This window comes from Equus caballus, chromosome 18, assembly GCF_041296265.1.
Source record: "Equus caballus isolate H_3958 breed thoroughbred chromosome 18, TB-T2T, whole genome shotgun sequence".
In the NCBI taxonomy this organism is placed as follows: Eukaryota; Metazoa; Chordata; class Mammalia; order Perissodactyla; family Equidae; genus Equus; species Equus caballus.
The window spans coordinates 46474690-46497652 of record NC_091701.1 but is presented as its reverse complement, the minus strand read 5'-3'; the positions used below and the strand labels follow the sequence as shown (position 1 = coordinate 46497652).

The window sequence follows — 22963 nt, the reverse complement described above, 5'->3', positions numbered from 1 at the left end:
TCACCAAAAAAAAAAAAAAAAAAAGAAGTCCATTTTTGAATTTTAGAAAATTCCAAAAAGAAATAAAAATTCATGAAAAAGGCTCACTGGCACTATTTAGATATCTTTATAATCTAAATCGAACATAGCTTTCATTTGCTAAAGACCCCGCTAAATAGCATTACAGACAGAAGAATTTTAATCCTAGTATATATTGAGAAAATTGAAAATGTCATGAGATATATCAGAACCTTTATTATTAGTTACAGGGACATCAAGATGCACACAGCATCATGGAGGGTTGAGACACACACTGTAGTTGAGAGAAAGAGAGTCACACATTATAATCATGATCTTCTGGAGCTGGAAGACATGCGATTATCTAGCCCAGTCCTTTTATTTTATAGTGAAATAACCCAGGCTTGCAGAATTTGAGTGATTTCTTTCAATGTAGATAGTTAATGGTAAAGCTAAATTTACACCTAAAAACTCCTAATCTGGTGCCATATTATATGACACTTCTCCATTGGGGAAGGAAAAGTACACTGAAGTGAGGAGAAAGATACAGAATCATGCTGTTATGGTTTGAATTGTGTCTTCCCCCGAAAAGTATGTTGAAGTTATAACCCTCAATACCCCAAAATGTAATCTTATTAGGGAAGAAGGGTCTTTACAGAGGTGATCAAGTTAAAATGAAATCATTAGAGTGGGCCTTAATCAAACTTGACTAGTGTTCTTATAAAAAGGGAAAATTGGACACAGACATGCATAAAGGGATAATGTGAAGAGACACAGGGAGAAGCCCATGTGAAGATGAAGGCAGAGACTGGGATGACGCTATCACTGCCAAGGAATGTCTAGGGCTACCAGAATCGGAAAGATGCGAGGAGAGATCCTTCCCCTACAGCTTTCAGAGGGAGCAGCATGGCCTTGCCAACACCTTGATTTTGATCTTCTAGTTTTCAGAACTGTGAGATAAGAAACTTCTGTCATTTTAAGCTGCTGAGTTGGTAGCACTTTGTACCAGGAGCCCTAGGAACTAGTATACATGCTCAAGTAGACAAACATACAGAAACAACGAACTCAGAAGAAATCCTTGGAAGTCAAAAAATAATATAAGCTATCATTTATGGAGTACTTCCCAAGTCTGTACCATGTAAAGAACTTTGTATGAATTATCTCATTTTATCCCTTACAACTCCTTGGGTTGATATCACCCATGTCTCCATTTTGAGGAAGCCAAGTTGCCAAAGTTTAAATAATACGGCCAAGGTCTTATAACTAGTGGTGAAACTGTAATTCATTATTCCAGAGCCCAGGCTTTTCACCATCACATCACAGCAGAGAGCTGAGGCTACTCTAAAGGAGCTTAACAAGGCTGAGATTTGGTGTCCTACTATTTTTGGTAGATGTCAACCACTGCTGACTTTCATTTCCAGTGATGAGAAACTCAGACAGAATGAACAGGCTCAGAAGATTATCAAGTAAGAGAAGGGTGACATTTGGACAAGAATTCAGCTTCCCACCTTTCTCTCCTCTCCACTCTTCTACTTTCTCCAGAAGAGATTGCCAGAAAGCAAGTGTTTTCAATCATGTACATAATTTTCCCATTTATTTATGTATATGTTCACGGCAACATACTTGTACTCCCGGCAGCAGAGACAATTTTCAACTTTGATTGAAAAGCTCTGAGCTATTTCATAACTGTATGTTTAAATCATCTTAAAACAGAGAAGATTTGTCAAAACGCAAAAGATCACCATAGAAAGCAAAATTCAACAATGTGCCCAGTAATTTGCTACCTTATCTGACAACCTCATCCATCACCACCTTACGGCAGGCTAGAGACTCTGGCTTTGGGTGATAACCTTCAACCTTTTCCACTCTTGATATCATGAAAATGATGCCCTTAAGACATATCTTTCAGGGCCATAGATTTACAGAAAGAAAAAAAGGTTTTAGTGTATTCATTTAAAATAATTACTATAAACACCTCTGACGATTTTATTACTTATTTTTTAGACAATTCATGGTACTCTAGACAAATTTCCTTTTTAAAAATTTGTTTAGATCTTGTACCTGTATTTTTAGATTATAAGAAGAATTCTTCAACTTTCTGGATGACTCTATTGCACCACCCTTTCCCAAAGGTCAGATCACCCTTTCCCAAATGACAGAGTTTAGAGATGATTTTTAAGGTTTTGAGGATGACAATAGTGGCAGAGAACAGGGGCCCTTCACCCAGGCTCTTGGCCTTGCTAACACTGTCAAAGTGTGCTAGGATTAGTGCCTCATCCTATCCACTAGGGCTTATAATTCAAATGTACTTATGCTTGTTTTCACATGTGCACATTATAAATAGCACTGTAAAAACAATGATTGAAAAGCCTATGGAATATATTTAAAAAGAAAGCTTTGAAATACTATAAGATCAGCCTTATGGGGAATATTTTAAGTGTGGTTTTCCCAAACTTAGGAGTCACCCACATCTCTCTTCTAATGATTGAATTGGAGCACTAGAATGGGCCTTTATGGGCTATTGCTTGCCTCTAGGCCCCAATTTGACTAACATCACAAAATGAAGTCATAAAAAAAGAGTCTGTATTCTTCAAGTCTGGGAAAAACAGACTAAATTCACTCAACACATCTGCCTTAGGGAATCGGAAACCTTCCTGATATACCTACCTAGTAATTGGTGCCCTTTGCAGAATGATTGAACTCTACTTTGTGTCTCTACAGAGTTCAGTATTCATTTTACTACTTGTGAAGTCAAGAGCAAGAAAAAGAGGGAGGAGAAAGTGGCTTTCATTACTGCTTTGAAAAATAATTAGTCTGTTTTCATGCACAATACTAATTTTTTGGAGTCTTTCAGCTCCTTTTCTTTTATCTCATTCACAGTTACCACCCTGGAGCAGAAGTGTCTAAATGCAACAATACTTTGTATACTGCCCAGGACACAGCTCTTGGGAGTACCATTATGGTTAGCACAGCAGAGCATCCTGGTATTACTGTAAAATGGTCACATAACAGGGACATAATATTGACCTTTGTAAATTAAAGGAATAAACAGCACAGAGTGGCTGATATTAACTATCTGCAGAAACTATCCATCTTAAAAATGCTTTAAAACAGAATGGAGAAGAGAATTTGGAAATTGACTAATTCGCAATGCTAGGGTAAGACTGTCAGCAGATGAAATAAAATAATCTGTACCATAAATTATATAAAGATTTCATGAACAGAGTGGATTAAAAATGGAATAGAAGCCAAAACTAAGAATTGGACAGTGTGTTTCCAGGACCATCCAGGGGAGCCACTGCTCTGGGCAGACAAATATTCTGAATTTTCTCATCCTTAGAGAAGACGAGTATATCGAGGTATCAAAGTTGAATTACATTAAGCTTTAAGAAAATTCAACCAACTTTGCTCCATTTCCACACTCCTAAACCAACCTGTTCACACAGATTGGAATATATTTTCAAATCAACAAGACTATCTGGTTGACTTGTCAATTTTATTTCTTGCTGAAAATAATCAAATTTGTTTTCAGAATTATACTTCAGCCATTTATGAATGTGGTTAGTGAACGTATGTCATTCCATCTGAGACTGCCTTTTCTGCATGCACAGAGACCATCACGTATCCAGGCATGTAAAACTGAAGACCAGATTCCGGACCATTGATTCCACCATAGTGCAGCCACTGTGGAGCTGATGCTTGAGCAATGAAGTGGTCACCCTCTTAAGGTACACTTGTTCTTTTTAGTGTCAACAACTTTCAGCAAAGCCCTGGTATAGCTGGAAAGGCAGAAAGTAGTAAACAGAGCTATGTATTTTGGCACTTAATTTGGCACATGGTCCAGTCTGATATTAAACAAGGGGTAAATTGTGGAAAATAGTAATTCTACCATTTGGGTCTGAAGTTAATAGTACACTTCTCTCTCCTACGCACTATGCTCAAAAGGAAAATACCAGATGATTTATGTCTATATTTCGGGTTTATTTTTCATTTATTTGGGGCCAATTTACCAGAAGCAAAGTGAGAGTGCTGAAATTAATTTGTTTATCTTGGTAAATCCTGGGCAATAAAACCTTGTGTTTCTAAATCATACTGACCAAATTAATCAGGGGCTCTCAAAGTGTGCACATTGTTTCTTACCTTTTGAAAAACAAATTAAGATCAAATCAGTTATAAAGTCATGAAGACTAGCTTACAAGAGAAAATCCAATTTCATCAGAAAATATTTTGTATAGAAATTAGCATAACAGCTTGGATATTAAGTCAATTTCCAATGGTTAAAGTTATTAAGATTAAAAAAATACGTCCTTAATCTTTACAAGTGACTTCTGCAAATTTTCTGTGATCATATTCTTGCATCTTCTCCAGCTTGACATGATTGCCAAGGTTGGCTGCTCTTGATCAGGGAGAGGTCCCTTTGAAAATGAAGCTGAGTTTCTTATCAAAAGCAATCCTTCCTTGTTCTAACTGCCCATCTTATTCCTTTAAGCTACATCCTTATGTTTCCCGAATACACTTGCCCCCGTCATGTCTTTCATTGTTTTGCTCAAGTAAGGTATTTAGGACAATAATAAATTATTCAAGTGGGAGAAACTCCAAAAGACTGATAACAAGGAAATATCTTGGGCCATGGGTGAAGGAGAGGAAAGATGAAAGTAAAGACTAATTGGATATTTTCTTTCCAAGCATGAACACAACTCAAGTTATCTGAAGTATGTAACATAAAGTGACCTATTACATATGGTCAAATCAATGTTGCATTATTTTATATTCAGTACATTATTTTATACTCAATTATGAAGGGTAAAACACACAAAAACAAAAGAAAGAGACTCTCCCAAACACTGGACATGTCATAGGCAATACTGGGGTATACCCAATATTTCTGAATTGAAGTGTTTCGTATTTCCAAAAAGGTAATCAGAACTAAGACAGAGTCAGTAAATGTAAGAAAATGTCAGAATGCACCCAATTGACAGGAAATCAGGGGCCTTTTTTTCTTTTACTCTTGCCCTTGTTATTATGAAAGTAGCATTCAAAAACAAAAATCAAGGAAAAGCAGCTCCCACTTACAGTGATGCTCGTGATGTCAAGTCTAGGTTTCTATCTGGTTCCCAATAGTGTGAATGACAGCTCTAAATGCTTTTAGAATTGTAGCACATCTTTCTCCCCACCCTCTAAATGCCACGTTTCCCCACCTCCAACCAACCAACTTATGTACCAGTAAAGCAGCAAATAGATTGGACAGTATAAATATGATAAACATACATAAGGACCAGTTATCATTCTGAGTTCAGTCCTGCAGAGGAGGAATAGATTTATAATTCACAGACAAGATCAGGTAGTTTAACCATTTAGCCATAACCATTTTTTATTCTAATATTAAGTTGAAAATATTCACAATGGATTGCCCTTGAGACTAATAACATTTTTCATGCATTGCAGCTTCTGAGTGAAATAATTCAAGACGAGACTCTTTTGTTTAAATCACTCCTTTACAAAAACAATACAAAATAAAACAAACCCTCTAATATAACACTATGTGAATAAGTTTCTATCAAGATATGTACAAATACTGCATACGCATTTAAGTAAAAATATATTAGCAAGAATAGGAGTAATATAAAAAGATGACTCCAGAGGCTGGATGACTAAAGCTTTGTTTTGGATCATGAACACACACATCACATCGTCATCTATTCAGTCTGTTGGCTATGTCTACACAAGCCCAGGTGAGAGATCTGTGAGGAGGGAACCAGCTCGCTCCTGAGTCTCTCCTGACAGCTTCAGCCCAAGCTGCTTAGCACACCGCCAGCTGAATTTGACATTATAGTGCTGGTTTAATAGCATAATCATCTATTTGCAGTTCTCAGCTGGGAAAAAACCATAAGGTTTAAGACTGAAAATTTTGATGTAAATTCAGAAAGCTGCACATAAAAATTAAGTGTAAACTTTGACCTTCCAGCTTTGATGTCATAAATAATTAAAATGATTAACTCACAAAGAGTGGTCATTTTTCAGAACTAGCTATTTTTCATCCACACATTTCTTTTTATTAAAGATGCCCCCTGCACTTTCCCTCTAATTCTTGTGAGTAATCTAAAGAAAAAAAAGGGAGGGGTTATTTTGTTCTCATACTTGTTAGGACAAAAGGAACAAATACTATATTTTAAAGTCATAAACTTGAAATTAAAGAATTGAAAGAGCAAAAATTTAAAAAAGAAATCATGTTCTCTTTTATATATAATCTTAACATATATTTGACTTAGCACTGACCCTCTCCTGCCTACAGTAAACTGATGTCCCACTGAAAATGGGATGTGACTGCAGAATGCCCAGCCGTCAACAGAAAATGCAAGTGACATTGAGGATGGTGAACTGTTAAACTAAACCAAATTTAGATTAAACTATAGATGAAAATAGTACCACTAACTGAGTGATCTACTGATTTTCATGTTACTATCCCTTTTTTCATCAACGCATCCATCAAATCTATAGTTCTAGGCATCATGACTTTTGATGTTCCAATTCTATATTTGCCATGCTGTCTTCCTTCTGGTTCAATTTTGCCTTTACATCACACATCACTTAAATAAAGTTGACACATTAAAATCTTTGAGCAAAATATTTGAAACACAATGCAATATTAAAGTGTTTTTCTAAATCTAGGCCCTGCATTCTGCTCAGTCCTGTCCAAAGCAGACCTGGAAGTTGGGAATTTTTTTCTTCTTCCTTATATTCAGCTAGCCATCTGACATTATCACGGGTAAAAACAATTTTGCAGAATTTTGATCAATATTATCAGCCCTTTTCTCTTTTCACAGTATGTATATTTCTCTAGATAACATTAAAACTTTCCAAGGAATTTTTAAGATTTCTGCAGAGACGAAGTTAACATTTACATATAAAATATGCATTATTATTGACGTATTTACTTGTTTTCTCATTTTTAAAGAATGCTTCTTTACTGTAAACATATATTATTACTAACGAATTAGAGAAAATATTACCCTATTCTGATAACTGGAAAATAATAAATTGCTAGATAATGCAATCAATTAAAAATCTGTTTTCTAATACTTGCTAAGATCCATTATACAGATTACATTAATGAGCATCTGCTTTTCTCATTTCCTCCATTAATATTTTCAGAATTATGTTTACCTACCTCACAGGAATATTATCAGAAATAATTACCGTTGTAAAAAGCCTTAAGAATCACAGACAGAAAGCATTACATACGCAGCGTACTATCTTGGTGATGTTGTTAAACCAAACAGAAAACACATTCGTTTATTATCAGTGAGAAAATAAATACCACCTACTTCCCAGCTTGTTTCCTTAATCTCTCATATGTGCAATTAAACCCTAAAACTTCACGCTTAAGAAACACATTTCACTGCCACTAAAGTAACAGCTATTTCCAAAATATATAAACCTATACTCCCGTTTTATTAAAATCACAACGTGGATACCGTCTTAAGGACATACCGTTTCTTATGGGGAAAAAAGGTAGTCGTTACCAAACATAAATAATCGCAGTTCTGGCTGCAGTCCAAGGTGTAAGCACTTTCCTCTGCTGTCTCAGCAATTCTCCTGATGTCAAAGACACATTAAAATAAATGGGAACCATATGGCTCCGCAGCAGAATACCGGCGCTCTTACAACCGAGAGGGCAATGCAATTCATTACCACCATCGAAGAAATATTTTGGGGACATGGAATATCTCAATGCAAAATAAAGCTGCATGAGGCAAGCCATTTGATTAAAATTCTCACACAATGACAGAAGGAGACATTTGCTGTTTTTCGGCTCTACGAGCCTGTTTTGCTGCTTTTTACATTTTCTCAATATCATCGTGAGCCTCTCCCATTAGAAGGATTAAACAGCACTTTCCACCTGCTCAATGACTTTCCCACACAGTATTTCATCTGGTCCAAAAATATAGACCCATCAAGCCTAATATATCATGATAATCTAGGTCAGAACATCACTTAACCACAACAACAAAATGCAAAATCCTCAACAACAACAAGAGCAATGAAACTCTTCTAAGAGTAAGTCATTCGCGAGAGCAGCATCAGGTCAAAGATTATGTGCTTGAACTTTGAACTTTGCCAGGAAGGATGAAATCTGGTAGCATGAGGGGTTTTTTTTATCCTTAATCCTAAAAAGACTTTACTATATTTATCCCAAATAAAAATCCAAATCACTGGAAAACATAAAAGGAAGAAATTCATCAAGGCTGTATTACTGGCTCCATACATCAGAAATTCTAAATTTAATTAAAAAGAGATCCAGGGCTGTGGAGTCGGGATTAAAGCAGAGGTTGGGAAGGCAGCTGGGAGAGGGGCAGCTGGGGTGACTACGGTACCTTTTGTTTCCTGGCTGTCACTGAGTGATTTGGGAGGGTTGTAAACATCAAAAACAAAAAGAAAAGCTTTTAACTATGATTTTTCTATAAACATACATATTTTATAGCTGAGCATATGCTTCAAGTTTTCATAATCCCCTCGTTGTCTGTTTAACACTTTTTAAAGCTATGAATAAAGGAATTGCTTAAGCACAATGTCTGGCATAGAATTATCATCCAATATCTACTAGAGAAATAAAATTGAGACAGTTCAAATGTCAACTCCAGGAAGCCTTTCGTAGAACCCCTAGGATGAGGTGAATGCCCTTTCTTCACATTTCCAGATCATTCCTGCCGTGGGACTGCTAATATGAGTGTGTATCTCGCACTCCTGGTTAAGACCAAAGGGATGAAGATTGCCTCTTACTCACTGGGGAACCCTCAGCACACAGCACACTGCTGGGCACCTAGGACTCACTTGCTAAGTGTTTGTTTAACTAAATTAGATGAATGAATGACTAAACTATGGGCTAAATAAATATTTACAGTTCCTAAATACGTTTTCCTTAATTTTAAATGTAAGATGACATTTGACAGTTTCCTCTGAAACCTCATGGTCAACATGTCTTCCTTCCTTAGTTATTTCTAGTCACTTTATTTTCTCAGGGTACTTTTCAATGAAAAAAATGAGGTAGTGAAGAGAGGACACATCGCTCTCATGGCTTGAGGGTATACATAACTTTTGTATTAGAAACCATTTGAAATATGCTATATTTTACATATCAGAAGATCTAACATAACAAACCAACCCTGGCACCGTAATAAACCTCTAAACAATCCATTAATAACGAGCGTGTAAACCCAACTCTAAAAAGCAAGTTGCTGGTATGGGGAAGACTTACCTGAATAATTATAAAATGATTTTGAAAGAGAAATCCTGCTGACAAAATATCACTAATTGGTACTGACCTCCAGCAAGAACATGACTGAAACTCCTGCCGTTAGCAATCTATTAGTGATAGATCTAAAAAATGATTCTATCTCTTAGTATTTAAATTGCTATCTTTCCCTTAAAGCAGTGACTGCCCTGTAAAAATAAAATCATATTACTCAAGATTTATTAATTTCCTATGAAATTTTATAATATACAGCCATGTTCTAAGACAGGTAGTTTTTCTCTTTTTGGTGGTAGTTGTGATGAGACATAAGAAAAAGGCCTAGTTGATATCCTGAGACAAGGAACAGAAATAAGCAAGGAACATTTTAAATTTTTATTAAAATATAAAAGTAAGACAACTGAAACAATGTGGGATGGAATATAAGTCCAATGAGGGCTGAGATTTATCATATCTGGGACTGATTTTACCCTGAAACTAAAAAGTTATCCTGTTAATGTTTCACTGATGGGGGCAAAAGATACAAGACTCCTGGGTCAGAAACAAACTACTTTATTATTCACAGCACAGTAAGCAGCATGAGCATCATGTTTTTGTTGGTACTCCTTGTCCCCCAAATTCCACAGGGACAATGTGGAGGGGCCAAATAAATGCTACACATACAGTAGGTCTGCATGGTACCAAAGGCACGATGAGCTTGAGAACCCACCATTTTTTAGCAAGCAATAAGCAAGACTGTTCTTTGTCCCAGACAGAGATATTACCTCATCTCTGACGGTTGCTTGCTACAAACACAACACTGAGAAATGGCCCAGGGAAAGAGGGATTAGGGCAGTGCATTCTTAGCATCCTTAGAAAGACATACAGGAATGCAAAAACCTATGGAGGCAAATCTCCCAACAGAATTTTTATTTATTTTGTTCATTTGTATATCCCAAGCACCGGGAATAGTATCTGGCGTATAGTAGATATTGAATAAATAGTTGTTTAATGAATGAGTGGAATTTATTGATAGGTTTATACTCTAAACACTGTAATTCTTGTAAAATGATAATTTCAAAAGCATGTATATTATAGCTCTCACTTAGTATGTAAAAGCAATATTCAGAACACATAAAGAAACAATTTTCCCCTGCCAAGAGTCTACAAACTAAAGAGTTTCCTAAAGAATGCTTAATGAAGTATTTTTATTCTTGTGATATATAGCATTTTTCCTCTAGGTCTCCCCAGAGCTCATATATATTTCCCTTTGCAAGCATCTTGCCAAAGGAGACAATCAGTCCAAAGATCTTTGGAATGATTTTGGCAGCTCCCAGAAGTGGTATCAACTACAGCTTTGCTATCACATCTATGGGACACACAGGGAAATATATATATATATATATATATTCCAATATAAAGAGACCAATTCCCTCACCAAAAGGGTTCTTGGGCTATATACGTATACATATGTATATTCTCAGATACCTGCTTGATTCACAGAAACAGTCCCAAAGGATCTGTGTTTACCCTTTTCTATGCTACTTTTATGACATATTTGTTACAAGAAATATTTTTCCAAAGCCAAATATAACCTCAGATTTGGACCGTATATGGGAGAAAAAAATGGTATAAAGAGGTTTCTTTTCCTCCTACATTTTAGGAGTTTATATTCCTTGGGATGGAAGAGAAAAAAAAGAGCAAAATAATGAGTACACTGCATTTTGTAAAAGCAGGATTCAACTTCTTCTATCTTTAGAGAGCATCACTTCTCAACGATTTCTGTTTCTTTCATTATCTGAAGCAAACTCAAATTCTGAGCCTTGGTTCTCAGCGTTCTCCGTTAACCAGTTCCTCTGACCTCCCTCTCAGGTACATGCAGTCTTCAGTGTCTCTAAGTCTGATTTTTAAGTGACTTCCATTAACAAAATATTCATCTCTGACCCCTGCCAGAGACCAATTCACTCACCAAAAGGGCTCTTAGACTTTAGAGTTGGAAAAAGGAAAAAAATTAGAAGCAGAATCAATTTGAGGTAGACCCTGCCTTGGCCCCCAGACTTTTGGCCTTTGATGAAGGATTCAGTAAGGACAACACAGGATGTTTCTGAGTATGTGAATAATCTTGGGAGAATTAAGGGACTATTATTGTTCCCAGATGGTACTAGACATATCCAACCACTTTCCTTCAACAGAAGTCATCCCTTTTTCTTTAGTAAGTTATTGGAAGAAAGACTGCAAGAGGCCATAGGTAGCTTTGAGCAAAGAACCCTTTGGGGAGGGGACGCCTGTGTGCAACAATCCAGGGTGCCCCAGGGCAGGTCAGGAGCATTGGAGAAAGACAAATAAGAACTTGGTGAACCGTTGCTGTGGTCTAGTTTAAAATTGCCTGCAATCTATCACTACAGCAATACACTTCTATAATTTATACATAAAAAGAATATTGGTATGCATGACAATTTTATTGATAGGGGTGTTGTAATCACAAAAGTTTGGAAATCCACTAGCACACAAGAGGTGACACTGTGTAAAAGACAAACTTGGATAATTTTAAAGTGTTGCCTCTATTAGTGACGTTTTACCATGTGCCAAGGACATTTCTTAGTGCTTTATAGGTATTAATTCACTGAATCTTCACATCAGTAAGATCATGGCTTTAGTAGGTAGAACTGTATTAATTTTATAAATGAAATTAAGGTCCAGAGAGGTGAGGTAATTTACCAAAACCTCACAGCTGGTAGCAGAGCAGCTTGATCTGAATGCAGCCAGTGTCAATTCATAGCTCAAGCTGTTAATGTTAACGATATACTGCCTCCCTTTCTTAGCTCTGGAATGGACTAATGCTTTTTCTTCTTCCTTCTTATATTCCTGAACACCTGCTCCCAGGACCCAGACAAAATCTAGAATTCAGGCAATGAAAACCTAGCTGCATTATTAAGAAAACAGGAAGAAAGCAAGCAAGTTGCCTGTGTCTCAGAAGCAGTTGGAAGTAGCATAAGTAGTAAACTATTGTAAGCCTCTGCTGTTTCATTACCCGACCACTGGTGGCCTGGAGCTATAAATCCTAAAGACATAGGATTTGAAGTCAGACACACCAGTGGGTTCACAGCCGCCTCAGATCTGTTACTCAACTCCTGTTTCCTTATCTGAACTTTCCTACGGCTGTTGTGATGAAGTAGAGGTTATAAACACGAACTCTGTAGCCAAAGCATTTAGTTCAATTCTGAGTTTGCCATTTACTTGCTGTGTGACCTAGGACAAGTTACTTACTCTGTCTATGCCTCATGTATAAAACGGTCTTAATAACAATACCTACTCATAGTGTTGTTATAAGAATTAAATAAATTAATATTTGTAAAGCATTAACCAATGCTTGGGGCATAGTAAGTACTATGTAAGTGTTTGTTAAGTAAAAATAAAGAAATCAATAAACCATATAATTTGAATTCACATAAATCATTTATATAAAGCAGTAGAGAGTATGAAATAGAGCGATCAATGTGTGTTAACTGTTTATTGGCAGAAACTAGTCCCATATGACAAGGGTTTACAAAGAAAATGCTTTATTCTGTACTTTAAAGGAACAGTATTCTGAACTTTAGATACATTTGTTTTTGTTTTTGCATTCATTTTTGGCACATTTTGGGCATTGAGTATCTGACAGATAACTGACATACATATATGTATACTTGGAATTACGCTAAGTCTTAGAGTTATAACTGTGAATAAGACATCAAATGTACCCCTAAGAGATATTTAGTGTAAGGAAGATATTTTAATCTCACTTTTGGTTAAGATGGAGAAGAAAATGGAGGCTCAGAGCAGGTCTCACCCAAGGTCAGAAGCTGGTAAATGAGACTCACGTGCAACCCTGTCTGGCTTCACGCTGGTGCGCTTTGCATTTCCCTGTCTGCTGTTTCCCCTCAGGTGTCAGCATATTGGCTTCGCTTTCTCAGTTTTGTTCTTTCTCTGCTGTGGGTATGGCAACTCCTGTCTGTTTGTCAAAATTATAGGCTTTAAAGGACATTTTTCTTTTTACTTGTTCCCTTGAAAATGAATTGATTTATATTTATCCATCCATTCATTCACTGCTTTATTCACCCATACTTATCACCATTCACCTGTGGCCAGATCACTACAATATGAAGATAAAGTCAATCTTCATTTTTCATGGATTCCATATTTGCAAATTCACCAACTCCCTAAAACTCACTTGTAATCCCAAAATCAATACTCATGGCACTTTCATGGTCATTCACAGTCATGTCTACGATGGTGAAAAATTTGAGTTGCCTCAATCCTAGCTGAGGCCCAACAAGGTGACTGCCTGCCTTCTTGTCTTAGCTCTCCCAGTGTAAACAAGCATCCTGTACGTGGTATGTTTAGTGCCACATTATCTGCACTCTTGTGCTTTTGGTTCATCATTTTTCTATTAAAATGGCCCCAAAGCGTGGTGCTGAAGTGCTGTCTAGCATTCCAAAGTGCAAGAAGGCTGTGATGCGCCTCATGGAGAAAATGTATGTGTTGAATAAGCTTCGTTTGGACATGAATCACAGTGCTATTGGCCATGAGCTTCATGTTAATCAATCAACAATATATATTAAATAAGGTGTCTTTAAATACAAACACACTAAACAAGGTATGTCTTGATCAGTGGATGAAAATGCTATGACCAGAGGCTCCCAGAAACTTAACCTTGTGTTTCTCCTAGGAGCAGTGGTTCAATATTTGCTAATTTAGTGTTTGCTGAAACTTTACAGAACATAACCACATGAATAATGAGAATCAGCGGGACTTTTTCTCTGTTCATGGGCCATTTTTCTACCAACTGATTGAAGAGCAAAGTTCATAAATAAAAAGGTGACAAGAAATAATATTCAAATATTTCAAATATCTAGTGTTCAACCTCACTAATAATAAAATAAATAAAAATCAAAACAATAACAATGTATAATTTTCTCCCATCTAATTAGCAAATAATACAAAAATTACACTAATTTTAAGTTGTGGCACTAGTATAAAGAGATGAGTACTTTTCTATACTACTGATTGGTATATAAATGATTACAGTTTCTGAAAGCAATTTCTCAACATATACCTAGAACCTTAGAAAAATCTTCATCTTGTTTGAATAAAAATAATTCTGAATCTAGGAATCGACCTTGAGGACATAATCAGAAATTTAGAAAATTACTTATATCCAAACACATTCATTATTAAGTTATGCATAATACTGACACATTGAAAACCACCTAAATGCTGAGAAACGGTAGAGACGGCTGAGTAAAACGAAGTCTGTGCATATGGGGAGATATTTTTGTAGACAATAAAATTAATAAGATTTTGCAGATGTTTTAACAATACTAGAAAATGCCTAATATAGTGTTCAGTGAAAAAAAGAGCAGATTAGAAAAAGACTGTTTAACAATATGTAGCAACTATACAATAATACACAAAAAAAATACTGAGACAATACATCACAAGGCTAATATTGGTTGTCTTGGGGTGACAGGGTTATAGGGTTATAGTTTTTAAAAAAAATCTGTTTCTTTACACTGTTTTGAACTTTCCGACTTTCATACAATGAATATCACAAAAAGCAGAAAGCTTACAAAAACTATAAATTCTCCCTTTTGTACTTTAAGAAACACTTGTATAGTTTTCTGAACATAAGACAATAAAGTTGTTTAATGCAATCATAAAGTGGCATTGCTATAAATGAGTCATCCTATACCCTAGCATTTAGGACCATATGTTTCACATTTTCAGAATTCCATTAAACATAAGCACAAGTACTTATTCACAGAAATCCATAACGCATGTTTAAGAGCATAAACCACTCCATAATGGTTATGAATGTGCTATTCCTTGCCTGTCCCATCACGACCAGCTGTAAGTACTAATCCCACCTAATTCTGAGCCAATCGGAATGAGCCTGGAAATAGATTAACAGCTCCAACTGCATGAGCATGCCAGGTATACAATTAGTCTGTTCTTCCTCTCAGGGCACACCTGTATCCACTGGATAGCAGTGTTTCTGCCAAATCTCCCTATAAAGACCCAGACAGTTGGATGTAGCCTCATTCTTGGTTCTGGGTTCACATTCCATTTCTCTGTTAGAACTGAAGCTTTCCTTGTGAGGACCCTTGTCTCATTTAGCTCTTTTCTCCTACTCAGGACTTGGTCTTGTTCCTTTAATTCTAAGTGATTTTACGAGTTCTTGCTATAGCCTTGTTGAATTAATCTAAAATCATAACTCTGTGACCTGCCTCTTTCCTTTATCCAGCAATAATTTCTGCCATACTTATTCCCACCATAGCAGACATTTTAGCTAAAAATGAAACACAAACAAAAAACTGACCTGGATCAGAACTGAGCATGCCATGATACTGCAGTATTGTGAATAAGGATGGTGGTTATCTTACATACGGGTCACCCTACTGCCCATAGTCCCAATCCATCAGTCATAAACCAAATCTTTGTGCGCTCTGCTCCAGCACTGCTAAAAACCAAGAGAATTTTTAGCTATGAGCCAACTAATGGTTAATACACTAATTATTTAAAAAATGTTGCAGTATTAGCATAATGGAATATTGGAATGGGTGTAAAAATATCCAGAGTCTAAGTTTGGCCAAAATTTAAATATGCACGTGACTTCCTTATACAAATATCATATATGTACGTTTTTACAGTCATATACCCATTTATGACAGGTATATCTGCTTGATTTGCTAATTTGGTTATACGGAAGTCTAAGTCATACAGGGTAATTGTGATCACCTCTCCTGTCTTGCACATCAATGCTGTTAGTTACAAGAACTAAATGGGAGGGATAGATTTGAATAACACAAATACATCAACATTACTGGGAAAGCATCTCAAGACACATCTTACTGATGGAGTCAGAACAATTATCCTCATACACAGATCTCTAAAAACACACAGATCATCTTCCTATGTTATTCATTCCTTCAAAGAATTCCTCACCTATACACTCTTAATTCATCCCTTCCTTCACGCATCCAATTATGCATGCATGCATTCATATTTATTCATTACTAAATAAATATATATTAAGCACCTATAACCCAGGCAATTTCTAAGTGGCTTCTGCATAAATTGCCAATCTGCTTTCACATGGGTTTGTCACTGGCCACAGCTGATAAGAACAAGGAAGTTCATTTGACTTAAGAAGGGACATTATTTCTGTCAATGTTGATAGGAATACTATTAAAACAGTGTTGTGTTTGCATAGATTCAGGAAACTCGGTTACAACAGTTAACAGGTTCCTTCACCCTTGAGTCTTCTACTCTCCATGCTGTGTTTGGATACATGAGTTTGGGAGCAGAAGCTGGAAGGAATTAAGCGGCTTTGCATAATGGAAGAAGGTGATTTATAGCTCTCAGAGGAGCAATTCAGGAGGAGAAAAGAGAATGGACATGGAGCGAGGAAGAGTAGAGCCAGGGAGCTGGGGGAAGTTTGAATGTTTTGTTGCACAATGACAACCTATGACTCTGAAATAGATTTTCAATTCTACAGAATTGTGTAAGTGTGGTCTGCAATCTGGGTCAGCTGCACTGAACCACGACCACAACAGCTAGATACCTACTGTCACCCAACAAAATCTAGATCAATCTAGACTAGTCTTACCGTTCGGTAAGATACTGTGTATAGACAAGAGAATGTTGTCTCATCTGTAAATAATAAACAAGATTAGGGATTCAAAGTAGGTATTTGTCCTGTGTGTGGACATTCTAGGAGGCCATGTTCTTACTTGAGCACAACTTACTCACTTGCTGTCTTTCTTTCTGCCTCACCAAATGCCAACCTCCCTATTAAAGCAGCTGATTATCCCAGAGAGTCAAATCTCAAATGTGCCTCTGAGCCTGAAGGTAAGGGTTTCTGAATACTTGAGAATTTAAAGTTTTATTCAAAATTCCTCTTTTTCTGGGAGGAAAATAGAGGCAGGCTTTTGTCAACCAAGATGAATCAAAGTGTTCCATGTGATGTTGGGGTACAATTTTGATAGATATGGAGAGAAAAGAATAAGAGGTTCTGCCCACTCATCTCCACTGTGATCACAGTAAGCTTTTCAAACAGAAAGGAAGAGGATGACCTCACAGGCACCCCAGGGGCCCAGCCCAGCCACACTACTTTGGCAGCTCTCCCACTCATCAGAAACGCTGCCACGGGGCTTCTCAGTGTGTACAGTAATTCACAGGGGGAGAGCAATCAGCTCGCTCTGCTGAGAACACCAAGACAGGAGCTCCAGGCGGCTCCTCCCCCGGCTCCAGCTTGAGCGCTGGCACGGCTCCCCTCAGGACTGCACTGGCTGAATCCAACAGCCTGCTGGGCCTCGAACACATGGGGACGGTAAGCACTCAGGGGCATACCAACATGAGCGACACATGGTGACTTCCTGGACGAGACTGCAATATAGTAAAGAACACAGAAGCACACGAAATAGCAAGGCAACTCTACCAGTGTCAGAATGGCTTTCCTCCACAGGCAGTATTAGTGTACTTTCCACACCCTAGAGTGCAATTATTGTCCCCAGCAGGTAGGTCTTTTCACAATGTTGTGAGCAAGGAGCATCTCCCCTGGTCTTTATACTCTCAGCACCTAGCAGGAGGCTTGCCTACCTCCTCATGTAATCCAGATCTCTGCTCACAGGCCTTTTCCTCAGACTGGCCTTCTCCTTAGACAGGCCTTCTCTAACCTGCCTGTCTAGAAGAGCCACACATCCATCATTCTCCATTTCCTTTTCCTCCTCTATTTTTTGTCAGAATCTATATCAGTGCCTGATGTATGCATTTGTCCGTTGATTACCCATCTCGGCCGTCAGAAGATAAGCTTCGTAAGAACAGGGCATTTGTCAGTCTTGTTTACCACTCTATCCTCAGTGCCTGGAACACTGCAGAAAAGGTGCTCAATACATATTTTACAAATAATACTTTACAACAAATAAATATTTGTAGAATGAATGAACTGCTTTAACAGATGTAGGCAGTGCTATGAAAGTTCAGTGAAGAAATTAATCTTGGCTACTGGAAGATCAGCAAAGGTTTTGTGGAGCAGGGCTTTGAAAGTTGTGGGTAACATTTCAAAGGTTCTGCAAAGTAACCCAAAGTTGTAAGGGGCAGAACACATCCAGGGAGCCAGAAACAGTGGGTGGCTGAAGAGGAGGTTCTGTTCATACTTCAGTTACTAGCGAAATTTAACAGATATTTATTGAGCAGCTACTATGTGTCAGGTGCTGTTCTCAGCACTGAGGAAATGAACAAAGGAATAAGACACAAGACGAGTATTCAACATGAAATAGATGAATAGGCCAGCTTGGTTTTAAGCTTAAATCTTGTGATCAGGAGATTACATTTTATTCTATACTCAGTGGGGAGTCTTGGAAAGCTTGTGAGCTGGGGGATTGTCCTTATTATGTGGAAAACAAAGAAAGGCATTAGAATGTTGAATAAAGCAAGACTAAAGAAGCTGCAATTCTCAGAAGAGACTGCTTTCATTTTTAATTAAAAAGTATCTAAATATTTTCCAAGCAGGTTCATAAGAAATTCTAAAAAAATAACAAGATTAAAATATTACTAATGCCAGAATTTGAGGCTTCATGATAGGCCATTAAAGACAGACTCAAAACCTGCTGACACCAGGAGGTGAATGTTCCATATTCCAGTTTAGTTACAGGCGATTTAAGTCATAGAAAGAAACAATAAAAGTCCTGGCTGCCTTCCTTTTAACAATATTGTTGCATCATCAGCCCTTTGGAGTAGGGCATCCCTAGGTTTCAGTCGCTTGAAATGGTATTATCAGGTGACGATCGGGATGAATGTATTAAAAGACATTAAACAAGCTTAACCACACAATCAGCGTCTGGTTCACTCAGGGGGCCCTTTTTCTAAGTTTAAGGTGGCAGGATCCTTTGCATTAAGTATGACATAAAATGTGTTTACGTATTGCAGAATATATCAAAAAAAGGGAAGGAAGCTAACATTTTTCACACGTCTACCACAGTGCTAAGTGTTTTTCAGGCTTTATCTCATTAATTCTTGGCACAGCTCTACAAACGAGATAAAGAGTTTCTATTTTGCAGATAGGAAATGGAAATTGACAGCTGGTAAGTTGCTTAGTCCATGTTGCTCAACTGAACTTGAGAGTGCAAAGGTCTAATGAAAACAGCAGCAAGATAAAGATGTGGCTGAATCATGGGGTATGCCATAATTATAATTATTAGAAATATGCCATAAAGAAATATTCATTTAATCCAAATTTTTGTTGTTGTTGTTGTTGTTTTTGGTGAGGAAGATGTGCTCTGAGCTACCATCTATTGCCAATCTTCCTCTTTTTTTGCTTGAGGAAGATTAGCCCTGAACTAACATCTGTGCCAAACTTCCTCTATTTTATATGTGGGTTGCCACTACAGCATGGCTTGATGAGAGGCATAGGTCCATGTCTGGGATCTGAACCCACAAGCCCCAGCCATCGAAGCAGAGTACGCCGGACTTAACCACTGTGCCATGTGGCTGGCCCTCCAAGTTTTTTTAATGAATCAAAATGAAGTATTCTGATGGAGAATTTATTAGAACATGAATGGTTTAGATTTGTTGATTTCTCGATTTAGATTGTAAAGATGTAAATGTAAGGCTCTAAAGTCCCATTACAGGGACAGACTGTTGTTAATAAAGAAACGGAGAACAACATTTGGCTGTTCTTATTTCACTTCTTTTTTTCTGGACAGGATGACAGATTTGCGACATTGATAAGAAAATAAAAAGAACATTTTCTCATTAAATTCAGAATTAATACCTGGGCTGTATTCTAAGCACTCACAAAATGCTTAATGGTTTCCTATTATCATTAGTGTGATGATGGTCATATTTCATTATCATTTCTAGGCCTGGCCATGCAGCACAGAAATTGTGAAAACACTACAAGCAAGTCTTGAGTCACTTTAAATGCCAATAGTATTTGAACCTATCCCTTTGAAACAGGTTCACACATTTTATTGCAGGGGCCATATTTTTCTGTAAAAGGCCAGAGAGTAAACATTTTGGTTTTGTGGGTCATTTGGTCTCTTGCGACTATTCACTAAAAGCAGCCATAGACAATATGCAATATGTGAGCGAATGAGAGTGGTTGTGTTCCAATAAAACTTTACGTATAAAAAATGGCGTCAGGACGGGTTTGACCTGCAACGGCTGTAGTTTTGCTGAACTCTGATTTACAAAATAGATTATTGCTATAAAAATGTCATTTAAACACAATGACGTATTCTGACTGTCTAATTACTGATTTGTGTAACTTATCTGTTTCCATCTCTGCCTCTTTAGCTAGATTGAGGTCTTTTTGAGCATGAAGCTTCTTGCTTTTCCTTAATATCCCTAATACACTCAGGGCAGGATAGCTGGGCAGTTGCAAGTGCTCCTATAAGGGTATCCATAATGGGTTATAGAATATGATTGTAATAAATTTAAGACAAGGTGCCATTAAAACTGGATTTCCGGGGCCGGCCGGTGGCCGAGTGGTTAAGTTCGCGAGCTCCACTACAGCGGCGGGGGGTTTCGCTGGTTCGGATCCTGTGTGCGGACATGGCACTGCTCATCAGGCCACGTTGAGGTGGTGTCCCACGTACCACAGCTAGAAGGACCCACAACTAAAATATACAACTATCTACAGGGGGGATTTGAGGAGAAAAAGAAAAAAAAACCAACAACTGGATTTCCACAGGAGACTGGCAACTTGTAAATTGGTCTTGTTCCTATCAAAGTAAACAGCTCCTATGACTGAGAATATTTTTTCACTGGCACCACTCGTCTCTGTTGAGGATACCCATGGCAAGAACACCAAGCTGCTCCTTGCAATGACAGGGAGAACCAAGTGCCTGCACATACACTGCATACACGCCCCCAGCACTAGTCAGCTGCCTGAAGTCGCAATCACCAGGAGCTGTAATTCTGAAAGTGCATGGTGCATGGCATAACTGCTGTTTACCAGGAACATGGGATTTATTTTATCATTTAAATTTAAAACTCTCTTATATGCCTCCTCAGAAGTTATCTGGTTCAGAAAATTGCAATAGCAAAGCAATTATGATTAAGTTATAATGTTACATAATGTTTAGTGCAGGTAATAAATCTCTCATTTTGAACATAATGGAAAACGTATACAAATAATTGAAAATCCTGGCCCTAATAAGAAAATGTTGAACAAATAATTAACCTCCCTGGGGGCATTCACATGTCCCTGTATGTCCCTGGGCAGGCTTTTAACACGTTTGTTGAATGAATGAGGGCAATAGGTCTTTGCTCCACCTACTCAGAAGAAATGAAGAGCTGACTTTGAACATGTTGAATATAAGCAATTTTATGATATGAGAAATAAAAGAATTTCTGACAAAATTCCCACTAGAGGATAGCTGTGCAAGGTCAATATTCCCTAAAACGGTGTTGAAACTCACAAAGGGTGAGAGATAAATCCATGTACAGAGGATGTACAAAATGTCTCCTTTGTCTTCCACCTGGTATCTGGGAGAGAAAGAGATGCGGTGTGAGAGCAGTTTGGGAGAGGATGCTGGACAGGCAGGCTGGAGAAGCTGGTGACCAGCTGAAAAGACAAAACACCATCACCGGCTCCCCTGGGTATCCAAAATGTGTCCACCCCTCACTGCAGTTAATGCCCTGGGCGGGGTGGGGAGGATGACAAACAGGAAAAAATATGATACATTTCAAGGAGAGTATCAAGGAGAAAGCGTTACAAATGGGTAAAGTGGGAAAGGCAGCAAAGCAGGGGGAATAAACACTTGGAAAAAAAGGGAGTCAGATTAAGGTGCAGAAGACATAAAAAACCACAATTCTAAATGCTGTCTTAGTAGAAAACAAAAAGACCAATTTGAAATACAAATGCATGAGTAAGATTAATACATTGTTCACTGAGAACACTAGGATTTAATTTTTCAGGCAGAAAAGGAGACAAAAAGCAGCTGTTTTATTTCTTCAAAAATCAAAGAACAGACACTCTTCTTGGATGGTTCACCCCAGGTCTTACACTAGTCTACCTACAGATACGATGATTAAGCTTTTGTATAGTCTGTTGAGAGTCTTTGAAAGTAAGCTTGTTTTAAACAATCAAATCCATCTGACGACAAAAGAAAAAGCGGCAACCTTTCTTTTAAGTGGTTGAGATGGGAACCACAGGAAATCAGCTTGGAGCCATCCAGATCTGAGAGAAGGAACAATTTGCTGAACGCAGCAGTCAGGGCATCCAGGAATAAAAGAGGGAATCCATGAAAGGTAGAGTGAAAAATGAAGATAAATAAAGATGAAAACGTTTAAAGGGAAGAAAGAAAGGGTGATTGAATAGGATTGATGCTGGGCTGCAGCTTCCGGTTTTCACAAACACGGTAATTTGATGGTTCTGGAGTTTAATGTTTACTAGTTTGATTTCTGAATCATACATGTCTAGAGCTGTCTCTAGCATTTCTCACTTGGTAAAATATTTCACGAGTGATCCTGGGGGGAGAAGATTACACTCTGCCTCTGACTTCGGCCTCTCTCCTGACTTGACAAGCAACCAAATGACCTTTGACAAGTCACATACCGGCAATGCTTCAGCCACTTCACTGAGATAGGGGGGTCATAAGTGCACTCCTGAATTCATAGCATCTTGGAGAAAAATCACGGGCATTTTACCTGTGTGAATGAGATCCATGAACCAGGGAATGAGAAAGTGTA

At 37.7% G+C, this 22963-nt stretch overlaps 1 protein-coding gene across 4 annotated transcripts in view; it reads right to left on the bottom strand.

Annotated features, from left to right (window-relative positions):
* Nucleotides 1–22963, bottom strand: part of CSRNP3 (cysteine and serine rich nuclear protein 3) — a 185893-nt gene that overhangs the window by 21036 nt on the left and 141894 nt on the right. The gene's annotated exons all lie outside the window — the stretch shown is intronic.